Source organism: Carassius carassius, chromosome 50 (assembly GCF_963082965.1).
Source record: "Carassius carassius chromosome 50, fCarCar2.1, whole genome shotgun sequence".
In the NCBI taxonomy this organism is placed as follows: domain Eukaryota; kingdom Metazoa; phylum Chordata; class Actinopteri; order Cypriniformes; family Cyprinidae; genus Carassius; species Carassius carassius.
Genome location: NC_081804.1, coordinates 20873145 through 20897430, shown reverse-complemented (window position 1 = coordinate 20897430; position 24286 = coordinate 20873145). Strand labels below are relative to the sequence as shown.

Below are 24286 nucleotides of genomic sequence, written 5' to 3'. Positions count from 1 at the left end.
TCTGTGGCACCGCGGATTCACCACAGCGGCGAGGGATCTTCAGCAGTGCGTCCCTCCTTCTCCCGGGCTTCGAAACCACTGTAATGAATAAACCTTAGTATTCATCCGGAAGAAGGAGGCGGGAACCGGCGGACAATCAAAATGAAGCTTTAATAACAAAATAAACACAAAACAGCGCACCAGCCCCTCACGGACGACTGATGCGCACAAAATAAAACCAAACACAACTAAAAGCCCAAGGCCTGGTCCGAACGATTACAATTTAGTCTGTGCACGTGAGCGCACTTCCGGAAAAATCGGCAGAAAAAAGAACAAAAACCAGCCGATTGCCGATCTCGTATTTTAAGCAAAAACCGTCCGGTTCCGATTTATGGCCGGTCAACCAGTGCATCCCTATATATATATAAAGATACATGAAATCAGTCCTGGAGGAATCTAGAAAAGTAATGGGTTGAAAGTCAAATGTCTCATGAGTTTCCATTTTAAATCTGAAGAAGATACCATGAAAAATGACATTCCTGCAACCTAGCCCTAACCCTATGTCTACCCCCCCCCCCCAATATAAAAAATATTTACCAACTGTATTGAAGGGTTCTACAAACTATTTTAGTCACATACCACTGCATAGTGTTTTTCCAATTATAAAACTATAGACAGAAATCATATAGAGATTCGGCACACGAAAGTGGAAAAGCTGGTCGCGGATGCTCTCTCTAGAGCGTAACTCTTTTGAAGTGTATAATAATATAAGAGAGGGGTTATCTAGTTTTGTGTACAAACATTATATAAAATTATATTTTGTATATAATATTTGATTTTTAAGGGTGGGGGTGATACGTGCTCTGGTTTTTCTTTCCTCTTTTGTTATTGGTTGTTGTATTTCTCCCCTTATTATTGGTTTCTTCCTGTTTCCTGCTCTCCGCTGTTTCTCTGTTTTTAGGTGCTGTGATTGGTCAGGTAATGTGTCCATCATGATTATCCTCATCTTGTGAAACATCCAATCATTAATTGGTGCAAGATAAAAGACGCCGTGGAGCTTAGAGTGTTTGTTGGCTATGCCAGTTTGTTTGAAGCAGCTGTTTAGTGTTGGTTTGCTTGTTTGTTGTGTTTGGCACAGAGAACGTCTTGTCTGACATAAATTCACCAGCCCGGAGATAAAGGAAAGGGAAGTATGTCATTGACATACATTGAGCAAACATGTAGAATTACCCTCTGTTAGACAGACTAGGGAAGGAGCGTGTGCAACCTTGTGTAAGTTTTGTTTTGTTAGTTAGCTTTAGGTATTGCGTGTTGAACGCCGAAGATTTCTTTATTTTGGGGTTTTTGTTTCCAGTTAGTTTAGAGGGTGGAGAATTAGTCAGTGAATATTTTGCTTCTGTTATTTTTGATTGTTTGGCACTGCTCGTTTTCTTATTCTCCGAGGCTTTTCAAATTAGCATTATTTTTCTTTTCTTTGTATATAGCTATAAATAAGGTTTTGTTGGTGTGTTTTCGTTTGTGTAAATTATATTTCCTTTGGTAAATAAAGCAAACCACTTATTGTTATGTCAGCTGTCCTTCTGTCATTCTGCCCCAGTACTTCCCAGAGACAAAATTATAGGGTTGTGTTTTTATTTTATTATGTACGTCTTCCTCATAACTCTGTGCCATCAGGAGATGTAACATAATTTCATAAAACAGATCATTAATCCTCATAATATATCACATGCTCCAAAACGCAGAAGCGGTTTCAGATTCAACAACGAACTGATTCTTTTCAATGAACCTTTTAAATTAGAATGATCTGATTGCAGTTGCTTCAAATGAACCGTTTAGTGCGAGTCTCCAGTGAACTGAATTCACAAGTAAGAACTGGGAGATCTTGTGACCGCGTGTGCGTCTGATGCGGTTAAAACTAAAGTAAGTTACTGATGTCGAATTTTAGGATTAATTATTGTAACTGAAAATCATATTTAGGTCAAAACTGTCTGTTTTTTGATAACTTAATCTGCTGTAAAGGGTGATCTATTTAAGCCCGCTGAAATTCTTGAATGCAGTCACATCAGCATTAGTCCCTCTTAGGTAAAAAAAAAAAACAAAACATTAAAATTACACAGATTAAATAAAATAACTCATGCACGTTCAAATTCCCCGCTGCCTTAACATTAACAGTTTTATTAAAATGCTATGCATGCCCTATGTGATGTCTGTTTTTATATTGTTTATCAACAGTATACATTTTTATATTGTTTAGATTAACTAGCTGAGTAGACAGATATTAATGTTTATTCATAACCATAGTGGAAATAAATATATATAAAAAAAAATATTGGAAGCTGATGCTTAACTGTCTAGCTAACAGGTTTGCTGGTGCTAAGTTGTGGTATTAAAAAAAAAAGTCTAAATATTTTTATTCAACCACCTAGAGAGATTACATCTGGGGGAAAAGAAAGGATGTGATGTTCAGAACATGGTAACCACAGTAATTATCAAAAGTGGGAAGTGATGCCCTGTGGGGACATTTGGCAAGGGGTGTTTTTACACAACACACAAGGTTTGAGAAGGAAAAAATTATGAAATCATTATGAAAATATTTTATGAATATTATGAAAATATAATTATATTTTCCTTAAAACGTTCTTCCTAACTTCAGGCCTTATTCTCGTGTCATATATAACCGTGATGTTCTGCAAAACAACAAACTTTAAAACACTTTTTTTCTTCCTGATGGAGCTCAGATGGTCAATTCTGTTTTTTCTCAGGTACATCACGGTGTAAGATTCACAGTGAACATTACTACATCACTCTCGTCAGCATAGTCAGCTTCCACCAGTTTGATTATAACATTCAGTGCGTCATATCATCAGCTGCTATATTCAAATCTGCGTTCGTTCGTGGCTGACGCTGAGTCAGATACAGATGCGTTTTTACAGCACTGGGCATTAATCAATCACACACAATGCAGTTGAGCTTATGAATGCAATGACCAATTAGAGGTGTTCAGATGAGTCATTGCTGAAATGCTGTTGTTTTCTTCACTCGCTCGCTGACTGAATACCTCTCTCTGGTGAATTTTCTAGTCAGAAACAACAAAGTGCAAATGTGTGTACGAATCTGTAAGATATTAATTTCAAAGTGTAAATAGCTTCAGTGATTTTAATGGGAGTTTTTCAGAGTGCTTGAACTAGACTGTAAGTGAAAATGTTCTTTGATAACAAATAATGCTTGCTCACTTTCTGCTGTAACTCTGTAAAGCCATATATAATAGTCTGAAAAATGAAACCTTTTTTAAAATAGAACGGTTTATTAAAACAAAATATTAGTAGACAAACGTGCAATATTTTTTTTTCACTTTAACTTTGAATGTTAAATTCACATTAAAAATACTCCATGAAGACAAACAGAAAAAGACCGGTTAATATAGGCAGGGTAATGACTATCAAGTGAAGACACCTGAGTGCAATTAACAGGAGTGCAATTACTGTGATGAAGGGACAAGGCTTTGTGGGAATTGTAGTGCCTATGGTGAGGTGCCTATGGGGAAGGGAGACCACTAGTGGAGACTCAGGGAAACAGAGACCAGACAGCGTGACATTACCCCCTCCTCCACGGAGCAGCTCCAAGATGCTCCACCCGAACACAAGAAGAGACCAAGGAACACAGAGACCAGGAGGGAGGTGGAGCGGCGGAGGACCAGGGGGAGGGACGGAGGGCCAAGTAAAATGGGGAAACAGAGACAAGAAGTGCAAAAACCAAAAACAAGGAGCCCAGGAGGGAGGTGGACCGGTGGAGGATCAGGGGGAGGAACGGAGGGCCAGGTCCATAGAGGGAAACAAAGAGAAAAACAAAACAAAGAGCCCAGGAGGGAGGTGGACCGGCTGAGGATCAGGGGGAGGGACGGAGGGCCAGGTCCTTAGAGGGAAACAGAGAGAAGAACAGCAAAAAACAAAAACATAAACAAAACACAAGTCCAGGAAGGAACATAACGTTCCGTGGTCCAGGGCCGAACCGACAGGGCAGGAATCCAGAGAGGAGCAAGGTGGAATTGGAGCCATGCGGTTGAGACAGAAGCCCACCAGGGCAGCGCAGAAGACCACCGCATTCGTGCGGTTGAGACAGAAGCCCACCAGGGCAGCGCAGAAGACCACCGCATCCGTGCGGTCGAGACAGAAGCCCACCAGGGCGGCGCAGAAAACCACCACATCAGTGCGGTTGAGACAGAAGCCCACCAGGGCAGCGCAGAAGACCACCACATCCGTGTGGTTGAGACAGAAGCCCACCAGGGCAGTGCAGAAGACCACCACATCCGTGCGGTTGAGACAGAAGCCCACCAGGGCAGCGCAGAAGACCACCACATCTGTGCGGTCGAGACAGAAGCCCACCAGGGCAGTGCAGAAGACCACCACATCCATGCGGTTGAGACAGAAGCCCTCCAGGGTGGCGCAGAAGACCACCACATCCGTGCGGTTGAGACAGAAGCCCACCCGGGCAGCACAGAAGACCACCACATCCGTGCGGTCGAGACAGAAGCCCACCTCCCGGGCGACGCAGAAGACCACCACAGTGGGACACAGTGACACAGTAGAGCAAGTCTGGTTAGGCAAGTCTGAAACAGAGAACATGAACAAGTTAAGGGTGGCCTCCGTGGCCACGACAGGATCAGTCGAGCGCTCAGAGAGTTCGGCTGAGACGTGACGAGGCTCTGGAAGTTCCGCAGAGACGAGGAGAGGCTCTGGTTGTTCCGCAGAGACGAGGAGAGGCTCTGGTAGTTCAGCCGAGATGAGGAGAGGCTCTGGTAGTTCAGCCGAGACGTGGAGAGGCTCTAGTAGTTGTTGGCGCCAGTACTGCGTTTGAGCTCCGTCACTATATTCTTTTTATCGACTATTTTCATCTTAAAAATCAATTTTATACACCATCGTTTCCGTTTATATAACGTGTGATAATATACTCTATTGTATTCTACAACAAAAACAATCAGAGCGCCTCGTTATCACTAGTTTTATTTTGAGCTCCTGGGTCCGCTATTAGCTTATAGCCCATTAGCATCAGCGGCGTGGTTGCTGCTAATTGCGCTTACATTGCTAATAGTCTATTCACACACATTACCACTGCTGTACTCACTGTTACTTGCTTTAATAGTGGATGAATGTCTACCTTTGATTGCAGGCGAGGACACGTTCGAGCTGCATTCGGTGCAGTTCGAGCTCGAGGCCGTGAGGAAGCAGATTCGCGACCTGGAGGTGAGGCAGGCCCAGCTGAGAGAGTGGAGAGATGCCCGTGGCGACGATCATCGTGTCAGGACCACTGCCCACATATCGACGAGGACACGAAAAGTGCAGTAGACTTTTTTCTTTAAATGAGTGGTTGTTGTCATGGTGTAAAGAACAGAAACTGCTATTTGTTAATAACTGGAATCTTTTCTGGGAGCGTCCTAGGCTGTTTCGCGCTGATGGCTTGCACCCCAGCAGAGTCGGAGCGGAGCTGCTCTCTGACAACATCTCCAGGACACTTCGCTCCATGTGACTTGTAAGACAATTCTCAAATAACTATTATGATGACTTTTGTTCCACCCGCTTAAATGATAAAAGTACTTGCGCTGTACAATCTATTAAGACTGTGTCTGTTCCCCGAATAGTGAGGTCAAAATATAAATTTAATGTAGGATCTAAAAAAAATCTTATCGTGATTAAACCAGAAACGTAAAGTAAATGAACAAAAACAATCTTTAAAGTTTGGGCTCATAAATATTAGATCACTCACAACCAAAGCAGTTATTGTAAATGAAATGATCACAGATAATAGTTTTGATGTACTCTGCTTGACTTAAACCTGGCTAAAACCAAATGATTATTTTGGTCTAAATGAGTCGACTCCACCAAACTACTGTTATAAGCATGAGCCCCGTCAGATGTTGACGGCCTTTGATGACGTTCGGAAAGAGCGTAGGCTCATGGGAGATGTTGTTCATTGGAACATGTGCTCTGTCGCTCCCCACATTCCTCACTCATTTTAACTGAGGCCGGCGACACACTGGATGCGTGGCGCAAGCGTCTCAGCTGCGTGGCGTGTCAGTTTTTAATTCGGCTTCCATGTTAATAGGTTTGAGCTTGCAGACTGCCTGCGTGAGACGCGCGTCTCCCTCTGTGTCACCTGCAGCAGCAGCAGCGCGCCGCGCCGCGTCAGGCACGCTTCTGGTGTGTAAAGACCATAAACGCGAGCCACGCAGCCAGTGTGTCACCGGCCTAAGTATTTTGACAATCACGTATTTTCGAACTGAGAGAAATATGAATTATCAGACCCCTATCAAATCAATATTCCATCTAGCTAGTAGTAATATATGTTAAAAAAACACGGTTGCCTTTCGTTAATAATTATAATTACGTTTATACTATGATATCGAACAAGATAGAGAACTGCATTTGAAGCTACTTTATCCAGCTAGATATAGAACACATGTAGATTTACATTATACTCTACATGAGAGCTAGTCCGTCTGTGTTTTACACAAGACATCATCGTTTCACAAAATATACGGATAGATATAGTTAGCTGAATGGATGCATACCTGTTTATTAGAATGCAAGCATCTCTCTGTTGTAGTTTCAGCTTGTCACGAAGCTCTCTCTATCTTGGAAATGCAACTCCAATATTTACCCGTGTCTTGTTTCTTCTCGTGTCCCAAAACCTTCTCGGGTCCTTTATTTTACCCGTACGTTTGCGCTTCACAGAACGTGCAGGCAAAGCATAATCATGATCCATAACTAAGTTAATGATTGAGGTATAAATACGAATATAAACAATATAAATATAAAATATAATAGTCTCGATCAAGGCTAGCTACTACTTTTTCTTTTTCGTCTCCTCTTTGCTTCTGTTCACCTTTGTATTTGGCGTTCCGCCGGGTTCCGCAGGAAGTTAGATAAACTAGAGGGGTCAAAGTTTATATGACGCCATAGACGGGCGACAAAATGGAAATAAAGAAACGTGCCATGTCTTCTAATTAAACTATAATTTTCTCCGGATTTGAAAGTTCGAGGGAAAATGCCGGGATAATGTAAGTTCACAACTAAAAAATATATATAACATAGATATAGTGATATCTGCTATTTTTAAAGCAGAAAAATTACATATTGCACTTTTAAATCCTGCCATGATTCAAAACTGAAAATAAAGGTCTGAAAGGTTGAAACTAAGTGTTCGAAAACTCAAAATCTTACAAAAAAAAGGTTTGCAAGATCGAAAAATAAGATTTGCAAGCTTGCAAAATGTAAAAAAAGAAAAATATCTCTGCAAACATTGTTGTTTTTGAGATTTCCTTCTTCAGAACTGCAACATTTTTTTACGATGTTGCGCAAAGAATTTTTCAGAGTTTCAAATTTGTCAGTGTTCTCCCACTGTATTAGATTGTTTTCCAGGTTTGAAACCTTGTAAATGGTGATCTGAAAACTGGTGTGCGAATGTGTGAAAAAAAAGTTTTGAAACTCTGAAAACAGAGCTTTGCAGGCTTGCAAAGTGGTAAAAAAAATTAAATCTCTTTAAACATAATTTTGTTTTTGAGTTTTCCTTCTTCAGAAGTGCAACACTCTTTTTAATGGTGTTGTGCAATCATTTTTTCAGAGTTTCGAATTTGTCAGTGTTCTCCCAGTGTATAGTTTGTTTTCAAGATTTGAAACCTTGTAAATAGTGATCTGAAAACTGGTGTGCGAATAGGTGAAAAAAGTTTTAAAAACTCTGAAAACTGAGGTTCGAAAGACTTATTACATTGCATTACATTTGCAGACAATTTTTTCAGAGCTGAGTTTACAACACCCACTTTGCGGAGATACACCCACACAGTTGTGAGCTTGCGACTCACGCGATTTGTGGCAGCGTTGTCACGCAGCTCTGCTCTGAAACTCTGAAACTCAGACTGAGCGAAAATGAAGCTTTGCGCAACATCGTAAAATTTTTTTTGAAGGAAATCTCAAAAACAACATAATGTTTGCAGAGATATATCTTTTTTTTTTTACATTTTGCAAGCTTGCAAATCTTATTTTTCGATCTAGCAAAACTTTTTTTTGTAAGATTTTAAATTTTCAAACCCTTAGTTTCAACCTTTCAGACCTTTATTTTCAGTTTTGAATCATGGCAGGATTTAAATCCCATAGAAAAACGGGATACAGGTTTAACTCATTTGAAATACTTCTGCTTAATGTTACACTGTCAGATATGCAAAAGAAATCTAATGTATCTCTTGCTCTGGCTACTGTGTATAGACCACCAGGGCCGTATACAGAATTCCTAAAATAATTTGCAGATTTCCTCTCAGACCTTCTGGTTACAGTTGATAAGGCGCTAATCATGGGAGATTTTAATATTCACGTTGATAATACAAATGATGCATCGTTTTAATCATACACTAGATTTAATTATATCGCATGGAATCGATCTTACTGCTATAGATATCGTACCTCAATATGATGATGTTACAGACCATTTCCTTGTATCGTGCATGCTGCTTATCACTGATATTAACTATATTATACTATAACTATAACTATATTAACTATTGTTCCAGTCACCAAAGAGAGATTCGCAAATAACCTGCCTGATCTATCTCACCTGCTATTTGTACCCAAAAATACACATGAATAAGACGAAAATGACTGACAACATGGACACTTTTTTCTAATACATTAGAAGCTGTTGCCCCCATCAAATTGAAAAAGGTTAGAGAAAAACGTACTGTGCCATGGTATAACAGTAATACTCACTCTCTCAAGAAAGTAACTCGTAGTCTTGAATGCAAATGGAGAAAAACTAACTTGGAAGTTTTTAGAATTGCATGGAAAAACAGTATGTCCAGCTATAGACAGGCTCTAAAAACTGCTAGGGCAGAGCATATCCACAAACTCATAGAAAATAAACAAAACAATCCAAGGTTTTTATTTAGCACAGTGGCTAAATTAACAAATTACCAGACGCCACCTGATTCAAATATTCCACCAACATTAAATAGTAATGACTTTATGAATTTCTTCACTGATAAAATAGATAACATTAGAAATACAATAGCGAATGTAGATTCTACAGCGTCTAACACTTCAGTTTAATCCATCGCACCCAAAGATAAACTGCAGTGCTTTACAAATATAGGACAGGAAGAGCTAAATAAACTTATCACTGTATCTAAACCAACAACATGTTTATTAGATCCTGTACCCACTAAATTACTGAAAGAGTTGTTACCTGTAGCCGAAGAACCTCTTCTCAATATCATTAACTCGTCGTTATCTTTAGGTCACGTCCCAAAACCATTCAAGATGGCAGTTATTAAGCCTCTTATTAAGAAACCAAAACTAGATCCTAGTGAACTGGCAAATTATAGGCCTATTTCATATCTTCCATTTATGTCTAAAATTTTAGAAAAAGTTGTGTCTGCTCAATTGAGCAACTTCCTGCACAAAAATGATCTGTATGAAGAATTTCAATTGTTCAAACTGCACTTGTTAAAATTACAAATGACCTGCTTCTTGCGTCAGATCAAGGCTGCATCTCATTTCTAGTTTTACTTGATCTTAGTGCTGCGTTCGACACCATAGATCATGACATACTCATAGATTGATTACAAAACTATACAGGTACTGAATTCAAGGGCAGGCTCTAAGATGGTTTAGATCCTACCTGTCCGATCGCTACCATTTTGTTTACTTAAATGGGGAGTCATCTCATTTATCATCAGTAAAATATGGAGTGCCACAAGGATCCGTCCTAGGCCCCTTCTATTTTCAATATACATTGAAAATACGGAATTTGCTTCCACTGTTATGCTGATGATACTCAGCTATATATCTCAACGAGACCAGATGAAACCTCTAAATTATCTAAGCTAACAGAGTGTGTTAAAAATGTAAAAGACTGGATGACCAATAATTTTCTCCAATTAAATTCGGATAAGACAGAGATATTAATTATTGGACCAAAAAACACTACACAGAATCTTGTAGATTACAATCTGCAACTAGACGGATGTACTGTTACTTCTTCTACAGTCAAAAATCTGGGTGTTATATTAGACAGCAACTTGTCTTTTGAAAATCATATTTCCCATGTTACAAAAACTGCATTCTTCCATCTTAGAAACATTGCCAAGCTACGAAACATGTTGTCTGTTTCTGATGCAGAAAAGCTAGTTCATGCATTCATGACCTCTAGACTGGACTATTGTAATGCACTTCTAGGTGGTTGTCCTGCTTCTTCAATAAAAAAGCTACAGGTAGTCCAAAATGCAGCGGCTAGAGTCCTTACCAGGTCAAGAAAATATGATCATATTACCCCAATTTTACAGTCTCTGCACTGGCTACCTATTAAGTTCCGTATCAGTTACAAATTGTCATTACTTACCTATAAGGCCCTAAATGGTTTAGCTCCTGCGTACCTAACTAGCCTTCTACCACGCTACAATCCATCACACTCCCTAAGGTCACAAAATGCTGGACTTTTGGAAGTTCCTAGGATAGCAAAGTCCACTAAAGGATGTAGAGCTTTTTCACATTTGGCTCCCAAACTCTGGAATAGCCTTCCTGATAATGTTCGGGGTTCAGACACACTCTCTCTGTTTAAATCTAGATTAAAAACGCATCTCTTCCGCCAAGCATTTGAATAATGTATCTTAAATTGTGAGTATAGTTGTATCTGATCAAATGTGCATTCTTATTCTTTAGCTTGGGTTAAACTAATTAATTTTACTTTGTTGGAACAGCAGCTATGCTAATGATGTCTCTATTTGTTTCTATGTTTTGCCATGGGATTTACATCCCGTGGTAACTAGGATTTACACAAGCTCCAGTCTGGATCCAGAACACCTGAGAAGAGATGATGCTGATCCTCAGAGGACCCCAGATGATGCTAACCCTGAATCAACAACAGAGCTAACAAATATTGCTACAAGTGTGACTGCATCATATAATAATAATTATTAATAATATTAATAATGTTCATCATCTGGCTGACTACGACTTGTATCAATTTTTCTACAAATCCTGTCATAAGTGCACAAACTGACAGTCACCACTTATAAGCTATTACTAAATATTGTAGAAACATAATTTCCTGTAAAGTTGCCTTGTAACGGTTTGTATTGTAAAAAACGCTATACAAATAAACTTGAATTGAATTGAATTGAATAGTAGTTCAGCAGAGACGTGGAGAGGATCTAGTAGTTCAGCAGAGACGTGGGGAGGCTCTGGTAGTTCTGCAGAGGAGTGGAGAGACTCTGGTAATTCCGGAGTGTTTAGACTGGATTCAGGAAGATCAATGATGAATTGACGCTGCTCATGAAGATAATTGGTGACTTGACTCTGCTCATGAAGATCATTGGTGACCTCACTTTGCTCATGAAGATCAAAGGTGACTTGCCTTTGTCCATGAAGGTAGTCGGTGACTTGACCTTGCTCATGAAGAACACTGGTGACTTGCCCTTGCCCATGAAGATCACCGGTGACTTGACTTGACTCCGGAGTGTCAACGGTAACTTGCCCTGACTCCGGAGTGTCAACGGTGACTTGCCCTGACTCCGGAGTGTTAACGGTGACTTGCCCTGACTCCGGAGTGTCAACGGTGACTTTCCCTGACTCTGGAGTGTCAACGGTGACTTGCCCTGACTCCGGAGTATCAACGGGAACCTGACCTGACGCCAGAGGGTCAACGGGAACCTGACTCGATTCCGGAGGGTCAACATGAACCTGACTCGATTCCAGAGGGTCAACGGGAACCTGACTCGACTCTGGAGGGTCAATGGGAACCTGACTCGACTCTGGAGGGTCAACGGGAACCTGACTCGACTCTGGAGGGTCAAGGAGAACCTGACTCAACTCTGGAGGGTCAACGGGAACCTGACTCGACTCTAGAGGGTCAACTGTGGCTGTCATCTTGTGCAGAGGCGCTGGACAAGCGGCCATCTTGTGCCATGATTCTGGACCGGCGGGCATCTTGGGCAGTGGCGCTGGGCCAGACGGGCATCTTGGGCTGTGGCGCTGGGCTGGTGGCCATCTTGGGCAGTGGCGCTTGGCCGGCGGCCATCTTGGGCAGTGGCGCTGGACTGGCGAACACCTTGTGCTGTGGCGCTGGGCTGGTGGCCATCTTGCACCGTGGCGCTGGGCTGGCGACCACCTTGTGCTGTGGCGCTGGGCTGGCGGTCCTCCTGTTTGTAGACCCCAGTTTAGAATCGGCCATCCCATGTTGTAGGTAGAACACAAACTACCAGAAATTAAAAGCGTCCAACTGGTCCCTTTGCCTTCGAGGCACCGGGTCATCCAGACCGGTGTTGAAAATGTCCTTTAGGGCCGCATCATTGTATCCCATACCATCCGCCAGGGTCCAGAACACATGTGTCATAGCACCCACCTCATTCCCCTCTTGGCGGAGGGTGATTAATTTTATGTATCTTTATACTGGCTGGGGAGCGGGAATGAAGTCCCATATCGCTAGATCTCGACATAGATGGAGTCCTTCTGTTACGATCAGAACCCAGAGAAACACAGGAGACGAGAGATCCAAACGCAGTGTGGTAATTAATGGGTAATCCAAATCAGAATCCAACAAGCAGGGGTCAAAACCATAAATCCATCCAAAAACAAACAACAGGGATAGGAACAGGAACTGGAACTCGGAAGACGAGGAAACTCGGAAGGCGAGGAAACTGGGTGACGGAATGAAAGGACTCCATGAAGACAAACAGAAAAAGACATATATATAAAAGACAATATAGGCAGGGTAATGACTATCAAGTGAAGACACCTGAGTGCAATTAACAGGAGTGCAATTACTGTGATGAAGGGACAAGGCTTTGTGGGAATTGTAGTGCCTACGGTGAGGTGCCTATGGGGAAGTGAGACCACTAGTGGAGACTCAGGGAAACAGAGACCAGACAGCGTGTCACCCAGTTAGTCAAGTATAAACACTAAGACTATTTGCCATACTTTTAGAGAGAAGAACGGCGCCACCCCAGGAGGGATGAAGACCATCTCTTTTCAACAGGTCAGGTCTGCCCCAAAAGCTTGTCTAATTGTCTATGAAACCTATGTTATTCTGTGGGCACCACTTAGACATCCAGCCATTGAGTGATGACAATCTGCTATTCACTTTTAAATTTGCCAAGATGTCAGGCGCTCTGGCTCCCGGTAAACATTTGACTATGGTGGCTGGTGTCTCTATATTCACGTTCCGTACAATAGAATCACCAATAAATAGAGCACTTTCATCATGATTCTCAGTGGGTGCATCACTGAGTGGGGAGAACCTGTTTAATGTTTTGATCGGAACAGAAGAGCGGTGTTTTGACCCACGACTACGCTGCCTCACTGTCACCCAGTTGCCCTGCTGCAGGGGCTCTGTTGCGGATATATGGTGAGAATTAAGTTTAGAGAGTGATCGTAAGTTTCAACAGAAAAGCGGAGCTACAGTCACAAACCACTCTGCAGCACGCAGAGAGGAACCAGAAGTGAGTCCCGTAGTGATAATATTACATACAGTTCACATAAAGTGAATTTGACATGCTGGAAAACTGGATATAGCACAGCAGAAAATAGCATGATATATATTGGGCAACCTCTAATATAAAATATTTTTACAATGAAAATACAACTTTTATCTGTTGACCTGCGTGAGAACTGTAAACCTGCAAATGTGTTGTTAAATTACTGTAATATTGAACCTAAGAGGATCAGCTGGAAGAAACTTTAGTGAATGGCTGATCTACATCATACTCTTGATTCCTCGCTGACAGGAGCAGGTGATGAGGAATCAGGGCTGATATTAATGAAGCGTCTGTATCTCCACCAGCCTCTGATCAGAGGTGGGTAGTAACGAGTTACATTTACTTCGTTACATTTACTTGAGTAATTTTTTGCGGTAACGAATACTTTTCGGAGTATATTTAAAGATGGGTACTTTATACTCTTACTTGAGTGAATTTTTGGGGAAAAATCTGTACTTTTACTTCGTTACTGTGGGCGACGCTCCTCTCGTTACTTTATCTTAATGCAATAAATGTTATAATGCTTCAGTTTATTCCAAACGCGCCGTCTACTTTTCTCTGGGCAATGAGCGATGCCCATTCGCGAATGATTCATTCTTTTGAGTCAATTCTGTTCAAAGGCTTGATCAAACCAATTGGTAAACGAGTGAATTGGTTCATGAATCAGTTTGAATGAGTCGTTCAGTTCCCTGCCGCACGCGCTGAGTTGTAATGTTTAAGAACAGAAAGAGCGTTGAAAACGTGGCTGGAACTGCACTGAATTGAAATCTGCAAAGGTTATTATTTGCTAGCGATGGAGATCCTTATTAGATGAACACCGCGTGTGCTGTCTACTGTTTAACAGGTAATAACTTGGGCTACATTCGATTACAGCACACGATACCACTGTGACATTAGCTTGTTGTACGTGTGTGGCTTATAACAGAGGGGAGTCAAGTTGAATGCAGCTTCCAAAAGACAAAACATAGCCGATTAAGATTTTATTAATTTTAATACAATCACACTGGTGCAAGTACGTTCAGCGAGTCATATTATCAGCTGCTAAATTCAGATCTGTGATTGCTTGCTGGCGCTTAGCCAGAGATAGATGCGTTTATACAGCGCTGCGCATTATAACCAATCACACATGATTCTTTTGAGCTTATTAAAGCATTGGCCAATCAGAGGCGTTCAGATGAGTCATCGCTAAAATGCCGGTGCTTCCTTCACTCGCTCACTGACTGAATACCTCTTTCTGGCGAATTCTCTCTGGCAGGAACAACTAAGTGCAGATGTGTGTACGAATCTTTAATTAAGATATTGATTTCACAGTGTTAACAGTTTCAGTGATTTTAATGGGAGTTTCTGAGAGTGATTGAAATCTAGACTGTCTGTGAAAATTATCTTTAATAATGTAAATGTTATTTGCTCTCTTTCTGAACAATGAAAGATTAGTAGCAATATTTATATCACATTAAATTTCAATGTTAAATTCACATTTAATATAAAGTCAGTCGTATTAAAAATATGTTATGGCATGACACCTATATCTGTTACTTAAGTAAACAGACAGGGTTTTATAATAAATTACATAAATTGAAGTAAAGGCTGATGAAATATATACATTTATACACGCACACATACATTACATACATTTTATCTATATATCTAAATAAAAATAGGCTCAGTATATATGACCCAAAGTAACTAGTAACTAACTACTTGAGTAGATTTTTTATCCGATACTCTTTTACTCTTACTCAAGTAACTATTCAAGACTAGTACTTTTACTTTTACTTGAGTAAATATTTCTAGAAGTACTTTTACTTTTACTTGAGTACAGTTTTTGGGTACTCTACCCACCTCTGCCTCTGATCCTCTGTAATCGACTGCTAAATGAGTCTCTTGTCTCCCTTCAGGCCTCCGTCACATTTCAGCTGCTAAAAATACCCAGATGAGCCTCTCTGCCCTTCAATATCACAGATAAATTAACCCATTTACACAAAAACACTCCCACCGTTCGCTTGATCTGTGTCAGGATACAGCAGAAGATGCTGGAGGAACATCTCAGCCTGAGTTATTACAGTCATTATAGTTAGATGAAACAAAATACACAAAAACTCACATTAAACTTACAGCTAGTTTCAATTCAAGTTTATTTTATTCTGAAGTACTAAAATTACCACGATTAAATAATCTAAAACTATCAAAACTGTAGACATTTTTTTTAATTATAAAAATGACAACTAAAATGAAAGTAAAAACAAAAAATATGAAAATAAAATCTAATTCAAAATATCAATAAAAATTGATACTAAAAGAACACTGGTTTGAACAGCACAAGATACAAAACAATCAAATCAATCCCATGAGCCCTCAAATTAAGTTCAGACTAAACTCTCATTTCAGTCAGACTGATAGTATTACTGGATATTAAGAGTCATTTGTGTCCAAAACACACACCCACCTTTGACCTTTAGCCACTTTATCTCCCTGACCTCTAATGTTACACTACCTGATCGAAGAACAGCAGGTTGAACTAGAAAAAAAAGTTTGTTGAGACAAACTTTAAGTTGGCTTGAGAAAGCCTGACCAGAAAGTTTGAAGAAGTTTAAAGAAGTTAGAAGTTTATAGTTTAAAGTTAGATTGATAGATTAGTTGAAAGAAAGATATATTAGTTAGAAAGAATGACAGATAGATTAGTTAGAAAGAATGATATAGATTTGTTCAAAAGAAAGAATGATAGATAGATTAGTTTGACAGAAAGAATGCATGCGACTAACATGTTTCTAGCATGATTAGCAAGTTACTAGCATGTTGTTAGCATGACTAACATGTCGCTGCCATGTTTATAGCATGTTTATAGCATGATTAACATGCTGCTAGCATGTTGCTAGCATGTTTCTAGCATGATTAGCAAGTTACTAGCATGTTGTTAGCATGACTAGCATGTTTCTAGCATGGCTAGCATGCGACTATCATGTTGCTAGCATTATTTTAACATGATTAGCATGTTGCTAGCATGTTTCTAGCATGCGACTACCATGTTGCTAGCATGTTGCTAGCATGATTTTAGCATGATTAGCATGTTGCTAGTATGTTTCTAGCATGCGACTAGCATGTTTCTAACATGCTTAGCATGTTGCTAACATGTCGCTAGCATGTTTCTAGCATGATTAGCATATTGCTAGCATGACTAGCATGTTGCTAGCATGATTAGCATGTTATTAGCATGTTTCTAACATGATTAGCATGCGACTAGCATGTTGCTATTATGATTTTACCATGATTAGCATGTTGCTAACATGTTTCTAGCATGATTAGCATGTTTCTAGCATTACTAGCATGCGACTAGCATGTTGCTAACATAATTAGCATGTTGCTAGGATGTTTCTAGCATGACTAGCATGCGACTAGCATGTTGCTAGCATGATTTTGAGCATGATTAACATGTTGTTAGCATTTTTCTAGCATGACTAGCATGTGACTAGCATGTTGTTAGCATGATTTTAGCATGATTAGCATGTTGCTAGCATGTCACCAGCATGTCTCTAGCATGATTATCATGTTGCTAGAATGTCGCTGCCATGTTTCTAGCATGATTAGCATGCCATTAACATGTTGCTAGCGTGTTTCTAGCATGACTAGCAAGTTTCTAGCATTACTAGCATGCGACTAGCATGTTGCTAACATGATTAACATATTGCTAGGATGTTTCTAGCATGACTAGCATGCGACTAGCATGTTGCTAGCATGATTTAAGCATGATTAGCATGTTGCTAGCATGGCTCTAGCATAAGCATGTTGCTAGCATGTTGCTAGCATGATTTTAGCATGATTAGTATGTTCTTAGCATGTTTCTAGCATGACTAGCATGCGACTAGCATGTTGCTAGCATGATTTTAGCATTAGCATGTTGTTAGCATGTCGCTAACATGATTATCATGTTGTTACCATGTCGCTGCCATGTTTCTAGCATGATTAGCATGCCACTAACATGATTTTAGCATGATTAACATGTTACTAACATGTTTCTAGCATGATTAGCATGCGATTAGCATGTTTCTAGCATGATTAGCATGTTGCTAGCATGTTTCTAGCATGCGACTACCATGTTGTTAACATGTTTCTATCATGATTAGCATGCGACTAGCATGTTGCTAGCATGATTAGCATGTTGCTATCATGTTTCTAGCATGACTAGCATGCGACTAGCATGTTGCTAGCATGATTTTACTATAATTAGCATGTTGTTAGCTTGTTTCTAGCATGACTAACATGCGACTAACAAGTTGCTAGTTTGATTATAGTATGATTAGCATGTTGCTAGCATGTTTCTAGCATGATTAACATATTGTTAGCCTGTTTCTAGCATGACTAGCATTCGACGAGCATGTTGCTAGCATGTTTATACTATGATTAGCATGTTGCTAGCATGTTTCTAGCATGACTAGCATGCGACTAGCATGTTGCTAGCATGATTTTAGCATGATTAGCATGTTACTAGCTTGTTTCTAGCATGACTAGCATGCGACTAGCAAGTTGCTAGAATGATTATCATGTTGCTAGCATGATGCTAGAATTATTTTTACCATGTTGCTAGCATGGTTTACCATGATTTACCAAAGTTTACCATGATATACCACGATTTACCATAGTTTACCATGATTTACTATAGTATCCCATGATTTACCATGTTCAAGTATGATTTATTGATTCTAGCATGATTTACCATAGTTTACTATGATTTACCACGGTTTACTATAGTTTACCATGATTTACTATAGTATACCACGATTTGCCATAGTTTACCATGATTTACCATGATTTACCATAATTTACCATTATTTACTATAGTATACCATGATTTACCACAGTTTACCACGATTTACCTTAGTTTACCATGATTTACCATAGTTTACCACGATTTACCATAGTTTACCATGATTTACCATAGTTTACCATGCTAGCATGATTATTATGTTGCTAGCATGATGCTAGAATTTTTTTTACCATGTTGCTAGCATGGTTTACCATGATTTACCACGATTTACCAAAGTTTACCATGATTTACCACGATTTACCATGTTTTACTATAGTATACCCTGATTTACCATGTTCAAGTATAATTTACTGATTCTAGCATGATTTATCATAGATTACCATGATTTACCATAGTTTACCAAGATTTACCACGATTTACCATAGTTTACCATGATTTACTATAGTATACCATGATTTACCATGTTCAAGTATGATTTACTGATTCTAGCATGATTTACCATAGTTTACTATGATTTACCACGGTTTACTATAGTTTACCATGATTTACTATAGTATACCATGATTTACCATGTTCAAGTATGATTTACTGATTTTAGCATGATTTATCATAGTTTACCCTGATTTACCACGATTTACCATAGTTTACCATGATTTACTATAGTATACCATGATTTACCATGTTCAAGTATGATTTAATGATTCTAGCATGATTTACCATAGTTTACTATGATTTACCACGGTTTACCATAGTTTACCATGATTTACTATAGTATACCATGATTTACCATGTTCAAGTATGATTTACTGATTCTAGCATGATTTACCATAGTTTACTATGATTTACCACGGTTTACTATAGTTTACCATGATTTACTATAATATACCATGATTTACCATGTTCAAGTATGATTTACTGATTGTAGCATAGATAGATAGATAGATAGAAAAGGTTTGAAGATAGATAGATAGATAGAAAAGGTTTGAAGATAGATAGATAGATAGATAGATAGATAGATAGATAGATAGATAGATAGATAGATAGATAGATAGATAGATATAAAGGTTTGAAGATAGATAGATAGAAAAGGTTTGAAGATAGATAGATAGATAGATAGATAGATAGATAGATAGATAGATAGATAGATAGATAGATAGATAGATAGAAAAGGTTTGAAGATAGATAGATAGATAGATAGATAGATAGATAGATAGATAGATAGATAGATAGATAGATAGATAGATAGAAAAGGTTTGAAGATAGATAGATAGATAGATAGATAGATAGATAGATAGATAGATAGATAGATAGATAGATAGATAGATAGATAGATAGATAGAAAAGGTTTGAAGATAGATAGATAGATAGATAGATAGATAGATAGATAGATAGATAGATAGATAGATAGATAGATAGATAGATAGATAGATAGATAGATAGATATAAAGGTTTGAAGATAGATAGATAGAAAAGGTTTGAAGATAGATAGATAGATAGATAGATAGATAGATAGATAGATAGATAGATAGATAGATAGAAAAGGTTTGAAGATAGATAGATAGATAGATAGATAGATAGATAGATAGATAGATAGATAGATAGATAGATAGATAGATAGAAAAGGTTTGAAGATAGATAGATAGATAGATAGATAGATATATAGATAGATAGAAAAGGTTTGAAGATAGATAGATAGATAGATAGATAGATAGATAGATAGATAGATAGATAGATAGATAGATAGATAGAAAAGGTTTGAAGATAGATAGATAGATAGATAGATAGATAGATAGATAGATAGATAGATAGATAGATAGATAGAAAAGGTTTGAAGATAGATAGATAGATAGATAGATAGATAGATAGATAGATAGATAGATAGATAGATAGATAGATAGATAGATAGATAGAAAAGGTTTGAAGATAGATAGATAGATAGATAGATAGATAGATAGATAGATAGATAGATAGAAAAGGTTTATAGATAGATAGATAGATAGATAGATAGATAGATAGATAGATAGATAGATAGATAGATAGATAGATAGATAGATAGATAGATAGATAGATAGAAAAGGTTTGAAGATAGATAGATAGATAGATAGATAGATAGATAGATAGATAGATAGATAGATAGATAGATAGATAGATAGATAGATAGATAGAAAAGGTTTGAAGATAGATAGATAGATAGATAGATAGATAGATAGATAGATAGATAGATAGATAGATAGATAGAAAAGGTTTGAAGATAGATAGATAGATAGATAGATAGATAGATAGATAGATAGATAGATAGATAGATAGATAGATAGATAGATAGAAAAGGTTTGAAGATAGATAGATAGATAGATAGATAGATAGATAGATAGATAGATAGATAGATAGATAGATAGATAGATAGATAGATAGAAAAGGTTTGAAGATAGATAGATAGATAGATAGATAGATAGATAGATAGATAGATAGATAGAAAAGGTTTGAAGATAGATAGATAGATAGATAGATAGATAGATAGATAGATAGATAGATAGATAGATAGATAGATAGATAGATAGATAGATAGATAGAGAGAACTTCAGAAGCTCCTGCGCCTCTTCAGTAGTGGTGGAGAGAGATTAGTTCATTTTCAGTTTGTTCACCAAAATAAGAGAGTGACTCACATGCTAAAAGGCCCACAGATTACGAGCGTAATATCACTACTGTTCAGTTAAACCTCTCCACACAGATTTCTGAGATATGGTGTGTTCAAGTTCATATTTACGATTTAGGAAGTCATAATTACGACATCAGATACGTTCAGAACACTTTGGTAAATGTACCCTTTCTTTGTGTTTAATTCACACGAAGGTGCTGTAAAATTAATCGTTACATATCTTACAATACTAAAGTGTTTTGTACATGCAATCTAGTTTTATTGTAAATGGAAAAAAAAAATATATATATATATATATATATATATTTTAAACAATTCAAACAAATTTACTGTCATTTAAAGACTTGTAAACTCAAGGTTGAAAGTAGTTCTGACGGTTCTTGTGTTTTCTTCTCTGCTCTGGCGCTGCTAATGAGGCTCGTTCATCACGTCTGATCTGGACACACACATCAGCCATCCTGAGGAGACCCAGCACCCGGGGCTGATGGGTAAACTGCCCTGAGGAAAACACACTGTGATTGGCCAGAAGCGCAGGATCCTTCATGTGGAAGCTGATTAACCCACAGAACAGACTCTGATTAAACACCATCAGGACATGATACCTCATCCAGACCTAACTCTAGCCCAAACCATGAGCCACCTCTGAAACCACTCAACAAGAGCAGCCGTATTTATATATTATTCATATGTAGCAGCGCCACATTCATGTCTCCAGACTCTTAGCTTTCGTTGTTGGTCAAAGTGTTTTCTTAATCCCATGGCGTTTTCCTTGACAAACACCAACATTTTATTTTAACACCCAAATTGCATATCATTTTGGATCATAAAAGGTCTGCTGCTGGAGACTTGCCATTGGCTGATGTGTTTGAATAATTAATTAGCTAATTACACAAAGTTATTATAGTTAACTGAACTGAAATATAAACCATAAAAAACATTACTTAAAATGAAAAATTTTCGTTGAGTTTAGCTTTAAGTACTATAATAATAATAATAATAATTCATTACATTTATATAGCACCCACCACACACCAGCTTACTGGTGGAGAGGAGACAGAGTGATGAAGCCAATCAGCAGATATGGGGATTGTTAGGAGGCCTTGATGGTCAGAGGCCAATGGGCGAATTTAGCCAGGATGCCAAGGTCACACCTCTACTCTTTTCGAAAGACATCCTGGGATTTTTAATGACCACAGAGACTCATGACCTCGGTTTAACGTCTCATCCAAAGGACAGTGCTTGTTGACAGTATAGTGTCCCCAACACTACACTGGGGCGCTAGGACCCACACAGACCACAGGGTGAGCGCCCCCTGCTGGCCTCACTAGCACCTCTTCCGGCAGCAACCTAGTTTTCTCAGGAGGTCTCCCATCCAGGTACTGACCAGACTCAGCCCTGCTTAGCTTCAGTGGGAAACTGGTCTTGGGCTCCAGGGTGATGGCTGCCGTACTAAACTATCTGAATAAACTGAATCTTCACTATGTGTCTAAGTAAATAAATAAATAAAATGAAAACAATGCAGTACATTTTACAAGAAAATACTATTTCAGACTTTCAACTTCAAACTTTCACATTAATTTTTACAAAACATGTTATTTGCCATTTTTTTTGTTTTCTTTTTTTTTACATTATTTTTGCAATTTACTAGCAATTTCAAAGTGTATAATGTATATATAATACATTTATAAAAGCTTTAAAAGTATATCACTAACTTTAAACTGAGGTAGATCTATGCGAGGTTTGGCTGCTCGTTTAGAAATGATGTTTTTGTTGATGGTAATGACCGGACACAGCCTCACACATGACTGCGCCCCCGCGTGCAGATGTGAGGGACGCCCTGTATCATCTCACCCTCTCTAGCGCCCTGTGACAGCAGAAGGAGCGCTGATTCCTGGCTGATGCTTCATGCGTCTGTAATGCCTCATAAACGCCTTTTCTAGCAATGATGAGACGCGCGCACAGCTTCGCGTGAGAAAAACATCGCGCGCGACTGACTCCTTACAGAAATCAAAGCAAAACATCCGTGTTCTTCAAACAAGCGCGCGCGCGCGCGTCTGCACTGCGGTACATGTGTGTGTGTCTCAGCATCATCACCACCATCATCATCCTCCTCCTCCTCACAGAGTGCGTGCATTTTCGCAGCATCATGCGTCTCCTCGCACACATCCAGCGTCAGTAAACGCGCGGTTCTTACCTGCGGATGCGAGTGCGCCGTCCGTTCACCTCTAGCTGACGCTTCCGTTCCGCAGCGCGTCGCCGGGCGGACTGACAGCGCGGGGCTCGAGCGCAGCGCGACGCGTTTCTCTCGAGCACCTGATTGGACAGGACGCGGTGACGTGACGTGAAGAAGCAACGGAAAATGCACTGATTGGCTGATTCAGCTGTCAGCCAATAATACTATGAGGTTCCATTTGTACCAAAATGATGTCGACATGTTGTCTGTCTATGCTATTAGTCGTCTCAACTTACTCCTGTCACCTTTCCTTGTCGTTTGACTGTGTCGTCTTGCGTGTCAATGCTGCATGTGTCATGACTATGGTCGTTTCCCTCTGTCGTTACTATGTGTACGGTGTACATTTTAGGACATCCTCAGACCTCAGTCTAAATGAAAAGGCGTTTTGCTTCAGACTAAAAGGCTTCAGTCATCGAACAAAACGGCATCGCGCCTCGGACTGAAAAGCTTCAGGTCTCAGGAAAAACTACATCAGGTGTCAGGTCTCATACAATTAGGCATCAGACGAAACGGCCTCAGGTGGATCGCGTTGCCCCGCCCCATGTGACGTCACACGCACGCTGTTCAGAGGAAGTGGTGTATAATGGTTGATTGATGGCAAAAGGAGGTAAGCAGTGTCTGATATATTATATTTTAACAGTTTTATTCAAATGTTACACTAATTAAGTTATATAGGGAAGACAACATGCTTTTCGAGAGTCATGTATGCACGTTTAAAAAGTTAGTTAGCCATATTGCAACCAGCAAGCTTTTATTTTGGCAAAGTAGTAAAATTACCTTCTGAGGATGTCCTAAAATGTACACCTTACTCATAGTAACGACAGAGGGAAACGACGCATAGTCATGACACATGAAGCATTGACACGCAAGACGACACAGTCAAACGACAAGGAAAGGTGACAGAGTAACTTGAGACGACACATAGCATAGACAGACAACATGTCGACATCATTTTGGCACAAATGGAACCTCATATAATACAAGTGTGTTAGTCACAAGCAGCTGATACATGAAAATACACCTGTATGGGAGGCCGTTTGAGGCGAAACCCATTGAAAACTTGCATACACACTGAAACACTTGTGCGTACAAGTGAATCACTTGCGCATACATGTGAAACACTATATATCTTTGCAAATA

The 24286-nt window shown here is 39.1% G+C and overlaps 1 protein-coding gene across 1 annotated transcript in view; it reads right to left on the bottom strand.

Annotated features, from left to right (window-relative positions):
- Positions 1-23215, bottom strand: part of LOC132133041 (contactin-1a-like) — a 148130-nt gene extending 124915 nt beyond the window's left edge. The window contains exon 1 of the mRNA XM_059545705.1: positions 23108-23215. The gene's annotated coding sequence lies outside the window, so the exon portion shown is untranslated. The remainder of the gene's footprint in view (positions 1-23107) is intronic.
- Positions 23216-24286: the final 1071 nt, after the last annotated feature.